Source organism: Puma concolor, chromosome C2 (genome assembly GCF_028749965.1).
Source record: "Puma concolor isolate L17-30 chromosome C2, mPumCon1.1.hap2, whole genome shotgun sequence".
Lineage (NCBI taxonomy): Eukaryota > Metazoa > Chordata > Mammalia > Carnivora > Felidae > Puma > Puma concolor.
The window spans coordinates 79,673,322-79,684,232 of NC_141675.1; the positions used below are offsets into that span (position 1 = coordinate 79,673,322).

The 10,911-nt window shown below is 45.6% G+C and overlaps 1 long non-coding RNA gene across 1 annotated transcript; it reads left to right on the top strand.

Annotated features, from left to right (window-relative positions):
• Nucleotides 1-316: 316 nt before the first annotated feature.
• On the top strand, nucleotides 317-6,736 carry LOC147577349 (uncharacterized). The gene is made up of 3 exons (XR_015255806.1): nucleotides 317-544; nucleotides 1,358-1,464; nucleotides 4,839-6,736. It is a non-coding gene; the product is annotated as an uncharacterized LOC147577349 (long non-coding RNA).
• Nucleotides 6,737-10,911: the final 4,175 nt, after the last annotated feature.

Consider the following 10,911-nt stretch of genomic DNA (forward strand, 5'->3'; position numbering starts at 1 on the left):
CAATCATCCAAAAAATGGAAATTCTTATTTTTGTATTTGGCATTTTTATAGCAAATCATAACTGCGAATCTCTTGATGGACATTGTTGAGCTCTCAAATATAGTGCCATCATTCTTAGCAATGTTCCTCAACTTTCAAATCTGATAACGTAAGAGATCAGCAAGCACGCTGGAATGGAACATAGCATGAATGGAGCCAGAAAACCTGAGACTCAGCGGTAGCAAGCCCATCTGTGTGACCTTGGACATAACAGGTCACCTCACTGCCCTCTCTGAGTCTCAGTTTCTGCATCTGTAAAATGGGAATAGTCCTGCCTCACAGGACTATTGTGAGGTCACAGGAAATAATGCAAATCTGAGAGCTTTGAGAACCGCAAAATCTTATTTGGCCATGAATTATTATTATTTATTTCAAATAGTGATTGCGAGACATTACCTTTCATCATAATTATCAACCTATGCTGTGCTGGCCAGATCCTGCACCGGAACGAGCACCCTCCACCTAGACACCCTCCAGTGTCCCTGCCAAGAAGAGTCACTCTCAGGTGGGGCCTGTGTGGCACGAGAATGCCCCCCAGGGGTCTGTGGGGTAGCTCAGCTCTATTGTACCAGGCCCAGGAGCATTGGAAACTGCTTGTGCCCACAAAGCTCCACATCAAACAGCACGTGGAGGTTAAAAGCAAGACTGAGCCCAAGTTCTGCCTATGTAGAGCTGTAACAGTACCACTAAGGAGCTAGGCAATGGGGACTGCTGGAAAAATTTCCCCAGCCAACTTAGACCATCTTTGAGGCAGGGTGTTTTTGGGGTGACGGCAGGGGGAAAACTGAGGAATATGCATTTTAAACAAGTGCCAGTTAAATCAGATGCACTGGACAAAAACTCTATGATGGAAAACTTGATGGAGGGAAGCAAAGAAAGGGTTCTCCATGGATGGGGTGCCAGGTGCTTGATAGAAAGCAATACCTCTTAAAGGAAACCACAGTTGTGCAAGAGACCCATTTCTTGGTTGGGCTTCTTCCTTCCCTTAATATAATATCACTGTCCCCATCCACCCACACACGCACAGGGGGATCAAGGTACGCTGGTCAGGCACACAGTAGGTGGGCCGCTGAGGGCTTTGCAACAGCGAAATCATTCATTGTCTGCCTCCAGCTCCTACCAAAGCTTAGCGCGGAGAGATGATCTCAGAGAGATTTATCTAAAACACAGTCTGTCTACCCACTCCAGATATCTTAAAGGAAAAGTCCATTGATCCCTGTGTCACTAGTCAACACACCCTAGATTCAACCTCAGCATTCTATTTTTTTCCCTCCACCTATTCGGTCAACCAAAACTCATCAGACTCCATCTATGTCAGGCACGTGCACAGAGCTGGAAATCTAGGATGCGTGGGATTGCATTTCTGTCTTAAAGGAGTTGATATTCTTGGAGAATTCAGAAACTAAGCAGTCACAGCAGCACACGGTAAGTATAAGTGAGATACTCCAGGTACTGAGGGATACAGAGGAAGCAGAACCAAATTGTGGTGAGCATTGAAAGGAGATCAGAAAAACTCGCCAGAATGGAGGACACCAGGCTTCCAAAGAAAGGCGGATTTCTAGGAAGAAGGAATTGCTTGTGCAAAGCACAGAGACGTGAGCAGGGGGTGTCCTGAGAGAACAAGTGTCTTGTGTTAGAGACTATATGAGGTGTGGCAGCAGCTGGGGCTGGGAAGTGAGCATGTGAAGAGCCTCATCGGCCATGTCAGGAGTTTAGACTTCACCTTGAAGACAAGGTGCAGCCGTGGCAAGGTTTTGAGAAAGATTAGGTTTGCATTTTTTATAGATCAGTCCCTAGACAGGCAGTATGAAGAACGGGTTGGAATAATAAGAAGGCAAGTTAAGGAGCCATTGCAGTAGACCAGGTGAGAAATGGGGCAGCTTTGGCCCAAAGTAATGGTGTTGGAAGTGGAAAGGAGAGGAGGCATTTAAAGAAAATCAAAGACACAGAGTCCCCATGATTGACTAGGCATAGGCTGGAGGTTGGGGGACGAGTCATCTAAACAAGCTGACATTTGTCTGGCAAGGGTAGCTTGTATATGTGATGCTTTAACAGAGATAATGAATACAGGGGGATGAACTAATTTCAGAAAGAAGTTAACAAATTCAGTCTGGAATATGTTCAGGTGGCTTTGGAATATGTAGGTAAAGAAATTTTATCAGTAGTTATTATGAGCCTGGAGTTCAAAAAGGGAGACGAGATGGAAATGTCAGAACTTTCCTGCATTAGATGTAAAACTCTTTCTATAGACATGTTCATCATCCCTGAGGATTACCCAATATTAAATTCCTTTTCAAAACTGGTGCCAGAAAAGAATTCCAACAATCAGGACACCTCCTTCAATCAGAAAAGGAAAATTATGTCAGTCATCACGTTTACCTTTTTTCGCCTTGCCTACCAGGAAGCTCAGAGTTATATGTAACGCTCAATTGCAATAACTCTACTAAGTCTTATAACTAACATATTTGCTTTCTTACCATTTTCAGGGCTTTAGGTTTTTATTTACAATATGGCATCCTCAGTGTATGTCCCATATTAGAAATTGCTCTACCTCTGTTTGGAAATAGAAAGTATGTTTTCACTGAGGTTGGGCCCTACGCACCTCGAACATGTTTTAAACTCCTGAGAAGGAGTTTTTGTTTACAGTCTATGAGAGTAACTATTTTTCCCCAGGGTACAAGAGAGAAAACAAAAATAAAAACAAAAGCAGCCCTCTTCAGAAAGGGAATTGATCCTCTGGGACCAGTTAGAGCCAAGGGGGCCAGAAGCTTACAGGTCATTACAGAAAGCTAGAGCCATTGATTCAAAAAGAGAATCCAAAAGGTATGAGGAGCAAAATGTGAGCAGAGGAGTTCCAGCCCAGCCCTTTCCGCCCGCTCAGCTGAGCGGCACCATTTACTCCCAACATGAGGCAGGGCTACAGCGTAAATAGCATCATAGAGGGTTTGGACAGAAGTCCTTTCAGGTTATTAAGGGCTACCTTTAGCCTTTGAGGGAAAAGAATATGCCACAATACGAGCAACTGTTGTATTTTCTAAATGCTCTTACATCACTATCTAACTTAATCCCTTTCACTATTCTGACAGGCAGGTAGGGCAGGAACTGTGGTTATTCACACTTTAACAGCTATGTGTCCTCTTGCCTAATGTTTCTTGGAGCCACTTTTAGGAAAAGAACGCCAGGCTGGGCTTACTTCCCTCCACTGAGACCTTTCATAGCTAAGAAAGGATAACAACAAGACTAAACGTGATGCTCTCTGATTTTCACCCAGAACATTCAGCTTCTGGAGCACCGCTGCCCCCAGCACAGTATGCCACCCCCAAGGTCAGCTGGGGAAAGTTTCTTGTCTCCGCTTCATGGCTACCGATGCTGACTCTCAGAGAGGTGCATTAGTAAGTAGTGTTCCCTCTGAGCAGGAGTTGTAGCAATCGGCACTAAGACCCAGTGCTCTTGGGATGCTTCCCCACCATGGGTCCTCTGAAGCTTTCAGAGCGAGGCCCTGCTTCAGGCTGCAACACCTCATTCACTGGCATAGTAAGATGCTAATGATAGAAACCCCCAAATGGACAGTTCTAGCTAATTTGAATTCCCTCTTCACTAACGAGTGCGGCCACTTGGTCCCACGCCATTAGTAGTGGGCGAGGACCCCTTCTTTCCTTCGGATAGAATCACCTGCCTCTGGGGCGCCTGGGTGGCTCAGTCGGTTAAGCATCCGACTTCCATTTAGGTCATGATCTCGCGGTTGGTGAGTTCAAGCCCTGCATCGGGCTCTGTGCTGACGGCTCAGAGCCTGGAGCCATATAAAAAAAATAAATAAAAAAGAATCACCTGCCTCTGGTTTCACCAGGGAACAGGCCTCAGAGCAGTCAGGCAACCCGGGAGCAATCGGAACAATCTTCAGAGGAGTCGATGAAAATTAGGACAGTGGAAAATCAATAGGTTTCACTAGGCCAGGCTCAGAAGGTCTTCTTAGCCATGTGGCCTTAGGCAAGTCACTTCACCTCTTTGAATCTCAGTTCTGTCTGCAACATGGGTCAATAATAACCTCTGTCCTTCCTCAGCTCATAGGCTGCTTATGAAGATCATAACTGTGCATTATTAGCACCTGGTAAATAGGGATATGAGGAGTACTGAGTCCCATCCGTGCAGGAAGCTCCAAAACTATAACTCAAGGGGCAGAGAGGTGGCATGGGAAGTGGGTAGCACTCGGGGGTCAGGTGCTACTGAGCTGGGCACACACAACATGGCTAGGTTAGTGATACGAGAGACACTGCAGCGACATACACAGCCACACAGTGACCCCTTTCCACATACACCCAGGCGGACAACGGTCGTTAGAAAATACAGCCAGAAATTCTTTTTAAAGAATCAATTACTTCAACAATTGTAGTCGGCAAGGGAGACGCAAGTTGTATGCTTCCTACAATCAATCAATCCCATAAACCTCTTGAAACTTGAGTCAGAGAAGTTGTAAGATGCTAAATAACACACATGTTTAAACCATGACAGCTGAGGGTGGGGAAGACACGCTAGTCCCTTTAACGCATATAAATGAAAATATCACCCTGGTTTTTGCAGAGTTATGAGGAACTGTCAGTTTTCCACTAGGAGACCAGAGTCTAAAAATCATAGACAATAAAGCCAGAAAACCTCTGAGAGGCCACTTTTCTAATTTATCCTCCCCTCACCCATTTTACAGAGAAGGAGAGTAAGACTCAGAGAGCCGGGGCCTGCTTCCAGTCATCCTTGATGCATTTAATCCAAAACACATTTATGACGACCTACTAATTCTTTTCTAGGGAAACAAGGATGAATAAGCCAGAGTATCCACTTCCAAGAAATTGAGTCCATTAGGGGAGATTAGCATTACGCAGCTGACTCTGGTACAAAAATGATATGTGTGATATTAACAATGATCCAGAGTGCAATGGGGACACAGAGTTCAGAGCGGTCCGTTCTTCCAGAAAAGGCCCCACCCAGGAGTTGGTATTTGAGTGCATTGAGTGGAAGAGTATCCTGGGCAGAGGGAACAGAGCGAGCTAAAGCGAGGGGCTGCAGGAAGAATATAACGTGTTCTAAGAGCCACACACAAAGAGTTTGAAACCGCTGGAGGGTTTATAGAAAGTGCTTCAGCACAATCTTGGGGGATGTCAACAGCTCTCAGCTGCCACCCTCCACCTCATTTGGCACGCTCCCTGAGGCTGTGGCCTGTGTCCACCTAATGGGCCAGTACAACACCTGGCCAAGTGCCGATGGCATTGTGGGGCTTAATGAATTCCCTTTGAAGATGAGAGGACTGTGAGGGAGAGAAGAATTTGCCACTCAAGTGAGTCAACTGGAACGGAAGGTGTGTCCGGCTACTCAGGCCCAGCTCTCTGGCTAGTCAACCAGACAGCCCGGGCCACCTCCCCTGGGTCCATGGGGTTCTACTAGGGAACATCAAGTCTTTTTTAAGCAAGTAGTTCCTAAGCCACAGCACTTCTGGCTCATCCTTGTATTTGTAGTTTTACCAACATAATTGATCCCAGAGCTAGGTCTCCGCCATACCCATTGGTTTCCTAGGGAGTGATGGTATATTTAGGCTGCTTTTAGAGCACCAACACAGCCCAGCCTCCTGGGGATAGCATGGAAGGACATGTAAGAGGCAGACTTAAATAGTCCTGAGCTGTGTAGTCATCCTTTTGGGTTCTCTGAGCTTCCTGTCCTGAGCTAAGGTTTTTCTCCTGGGGTTAGCCGAGGCACCAAGAGATAAACAAAGCTTTAAAGGGACTCTCCCCATTGGAAAGCTGCGCTGGAACCCAAGACGCTGCTTTGCCCTACCTTCTGATGAGTGCGTCCAGCCTTCCAATGAGTACACCCCTGTGTAGACTCTCTGAGGTGTGTGTGGGGCAGGGGGAGAAAAGACCACACGAGCTTGAAACTTCTCTAAAATGCCCTTCTTCATACGTTGGGTCTACAAAATGTCAAAACAGCCAGGTAAATCACGCTAGGATTCATCATGGCAGTGGGCAACCAGTCAACCCTGATATTTAACTCTGAGCCACCCAAACAACTCTTGGTGACTAAGGTTTTTTTCCACTTACACCGGATTCTTCTGCTTTCACCACACAATTATATTAGCAAATGAGATCCCTGAGTAAGCAAAATAGGCCCTTCACACACACATTCCTTAGCCTACTACAGATAATTCAGAGTCAGGGAACATTCATTCACATAAGCTTTTCAAAATACACCTCCAAGCCATTTTCACCATGGAATTGCTGTGATCTCAAAAATCAAGTGTGTGCAGAAGCAGGCAGCCAGTGGTTTGCAAGAGAATGAGAACTGAGCAATGAACAAAATTAACACTTACAACTTATGTAACCGGCAAAAGATTAACACCCAGAATATGGGGGAAGGAGGAGGCCCCTGCACATCCATAAGAAGGAAAGACAACAGAAATAAATTGGCAGCCTTTATGAACATGCACATCGCAGAAACGGAAACGATCCTTAGGGTACGGAAAGATGTTCGACTTCGCTAATAATCAAAGAAATGCAAGTTTGAAAATTAAGAGATGCCATTTCACACCCATCACATTGGCCAAAATTTTTAAAGTCTGATGATGCGAAGTGTTTATATGAAGAATATGAAACAACGGCAAAGCACAAACGCACTGATGATAGAACTGGAGAGAAATTTGGTAATATCCACCAAATTTGAGACTACCTATATCTTATCCACCAAATTTGAGGCTACCTATATCTTATCTCACAGGTATTCCACTCTCAGATATACAACTGAGAGAAACTCTTTCCCTGTATGCAAAGAGCTTTACACAGGGATGTTCACTGCATCATTGTTTACAGGTGAGAAAAGAACTTTAAAGCTCCATTAGTAGAGAAATGCCCAATATATTGTAACCCATTCATAAAAAAGGAATATGATATTGAAGCTAAAGTGAATGGAATGAAACCAATGTACCAATACAATTGTATCTAAAATAATAATGCTGAGTGAAAAAAGTAATTTGCAGAATAAATTGGTATTATGCCGCTTACGCAAATATGAGATGCGAAACCGTACTCTCTATTGTCTTGGCCACATACTTATGTACCAGCCATGGACAGGACACAGATATACCATCTTTGGAGTGGTAGTTGCTCTGGGAGGGGAAAAGGAAAAGGCCTGGGGAAAGATGATCTCCAAAAGGACTCCGTTGTCTTTGATAATGTTTGTTCCTTTAGCAAGCTAAACGTGTAAGGAAATGTTAGAATTCTTAAAAGTCAGGGTGATGGGAATATGATTGTAAAGGTCAGGATAGGTTCGGTCTTGCCTCAGTAACAAAAGTCCTGAACCTCCGTGACCTGAAACAAAGTTTCTTTTTTCCCTCGTAGATGGTGGCTTGGCAGAGGGGTTCTGTTTACTGTTGCCACCCAAGGATCGAGACTGAGAGTGGCCACGACCTCCTTGCTATTGGCTGTACCAGAGGGAAACAAAAAGCAATTGCATGGTCCAGCCTGGACGTAGCCCAAGTCACCTCCTCTCACAGCTGATTGGCCAGGACTAGTTATGTGGTCCTGCCCTGCCCAAGGGGGGCCAGGAAGTATAATCCCACAACGAACCCGGAAGTGGGAAGAATTGGAATTTTTTGGCTGACGTCAGGAAAGTTTACAATAACGGGTGTTTGTTACAGTCCTCATCAGTTCGTTTTACATGTTTGAATTATGTTTCCTATTTTGCCACACTGGGGTTGGGGGAAGCCCCGGTCTGGGAATCAGGAGGCTTGGGCTTCACCGTGAGGAAAAGAAGGTGAAAGAGTCAAGGGTAGAGACGGCATGGCTCTCGGCTCCATAGGTCTGTTCCCAGACCACTCAATGGGATTGTCATACCCACACTGATGCTGCAACTATCCCTTATTCAGAAAGGGATCTCCATGTAAATGACTCTGAGCAGGCTGACCTTCCTGGCTTTTGTTGATCTCCAAGGAGGCTGGGTAGGCAACAGGAAGCCTGATACAAAGAGATGTAGTGCATCGAGTGTGGGTCGTAAAGTCCAAAGTCTTAACTACATGCCAGGTCTGCCACTCACACACTTCCCGCCACCTTGGTCAAGTTACCATACTTCCAGGGTCTATTTTCCTCATCGGTGAAACGGGCATAACAATAACACTTCCATCTTTGAAGAGCTGTGACAAACAAATGAGGTATGTAAAGTGCGCTGTAACTGTAACGTGCTGTACAGACGTTCACTATTATTAATGACCTAAATTTTGCTGCAAGGGAAGCCTCAGGCCAGATTTACATTTCTGGCCGACAATGACTCATACAACTTCCCTCACTAGAGCCACCTGGTTGACAAAATGGGCCCAGGCATCATCCTGTGGTCCAACCGCTTGAAGAATCTATTGATTTCCTCTTGTGAAAGTGAGTGTGGGAGCAGGGACTGAGCATTATTGCAGATTCCCTGGGGAATTTGAGGGGGAGGGTATGATTCCCAGGAGCATGGCCAGGGTGGGGAGGGGTTCTTGGCTGAGAAGGAAGCCTGGGTCCCTGGGACTCATTGAAAATTCGAGCCAGAAGAGGAGAGGAAGGAGAAAACAGCTCTTTCAGTCCCCTCATTTTCCAAAAGAGGAAACTGAGGCCAGGAGAGGCAAAAAGGACGGCCCTTTTCCAACAGCAACAGCGAGTCAAGAGAGTTGGCATTCACCTAAGGTCTTCAATTCACTCAGAGTAACCAGGGCAAGCTCCTGCCAAATACCTTAGTTTCCTCATGTGCAAACCGAGGGGATTGAACTCTATCCCCAACAGTTATTTCTAGTGTGTTATTTTAAGAACACCCAGTTCTATCACATATGAAATGCAGTAAAACCCTCCCTAAAGGTGAGCTTTCTGATCCCGGTTATTGATTTTGCAGGTCTGGCTCACAGGAGTTATCTCCTGGCTCCAGGAGTTGTCCTTCCCACACACCCTGAATGCCACCTGTTAGCCCTCCTCCCTATCTTGCTAAAGAGCCCCTTCTCACCTGTATTCTGTTAACCCTTAGAGCGCTGATGCTCTTGACTCTACCCATACCTAACAAATATCCCTACCTACTTGTGTTACTGGCCCGGGGGATGGGGCCAGAAAAACCTTCATTAAGCTGCAGAGAACACAGGACACCACTCAGGAAAGAGCTCGTGGGCACCTGAGTCCGGTCCCAGAAGTCACTCCCAGAGGCTGCTTTGCACACCAACATTGCTGTTGATAACACTTCCCCAGAGATCTCAGGAAACTACACAGCCAGATGCAAGGGCAAGCCTGACCTTACAGCAGGTGCATCCTGCTCTGACGGTGCGGCAAACTCCGCAGGAGGACCTCTCAGGCCACGTTACCTGGGGCCTTGCCACTGAGGCCATCACAGGCCCCTCCCCACAGCTGCTAAGTCATTCTGCCAGCAACTCGCAGCAACAGAGAAAAGACTATTGTCCCCATCTGTAGGAATAAGAGATGGCCATTACACCTGCAAGACGCTTCACCTGGGGGGCAGTCAAGTCTACAGAGCACTTTCCTACACATTACCTCATTTGATTTTTATGAAGAACTGAGAGCCAACCAGAGAAAGGATTATTCTTCTGTGTTCTAGATAAGGGGGTTTGTGTGAAGCCCAGAGAGGTTGAAGGACTTAAGTTCAGATCTGTTGACTCTAATTCTGATTCTTTCTCTGTAGTACGCTTAAAGTATTATCGTTTAATTATAAAATTCTATTCGTGACCGAGCCAGAGGGCCACTATTTAAATCACTTTCAAATATAAAGGCACTCATCGGCTCGCTTCTGCCCTTCAATAAACAGCTCAGGGGGAGAAACCATTTGTGAAACCAAAACGGCATTTACATTGTGGTTTGTGCCGTATCTGGTTTCTAGAAGCCAGGTCTTTAGTATCTTTCTGTCCCTTGTCCACTTTCACCTTCTACCTGGATTTTTATTTGAGTCAGTACAACTGAGGAAAGGATGATACAAGCAAATGCTCACATGAGTCCTGCTTGCCGTACGTGTGTGTGTGTGTGTGTGTGTGTGTGTGTGTGTGTGCAACCTCAGAATGTCAAAGGGAATGTAAGGCTGGGTATAGCAGGAGCTCCTTCCTTACTGCTTAAAATCCTCAACAATTCCACATTGTTTGGAGTGGTCCAGAAACCAGCAGTGTTAGCATCACCTCAGTTTATTAGAAATGCATCATTTCAGGCTTCCACCCCCGACTCACTGTATCAGAAACTATATTCTGATAAGATCCCCAGAGGTCTGCATGCAAAGGTTGAGAAACCCTGATGTAGAGAACGTGACCCAGATCACTGACCCCAGGGGTGAAGTCCTTACTTATCCTGGCTGCCTAAAGACAACACTCACCAGTCCACACATTCCCACACTTCCCCCTCTCACCTTGGCTCCTGCAATGATCTCTTCCTCTGGTGTTCCCCTAAACCAAATCCTTCCCGTTCTTTGAAGTCTGGCTCAATATCCACCTCTTCCAAGAAGCCAAGCCTGATCTTCCTACCAGGGAGTGATTGTTCCTCTTTCTGAATGCCAGTACCCCAGGCCACGCACTTTCCATCTTGGATTATAATTTTTATGAGCATAATTCCTCTCGAAATTGTGTGCCCTTCACGGTCAGGGTCTGGTCTGATTCATGTCTATATCTCCCAAAGCCACGCAATACTTTGCAAAGTTTCTACCATAAACGGATTCCTCAAGACCTTTATCCTTAATGTTTCTTTCTGTCTGTAATTGAGGTGTTCCGCGCAATTAAGAAATTCACATTATCATTCTTGTTATTTAGACAACCATTACCACATACGATTAGGATCTAGACTTGGAAGTGTTTAGCTAAAATATTCAGTCACTATCATCAAGCATTTA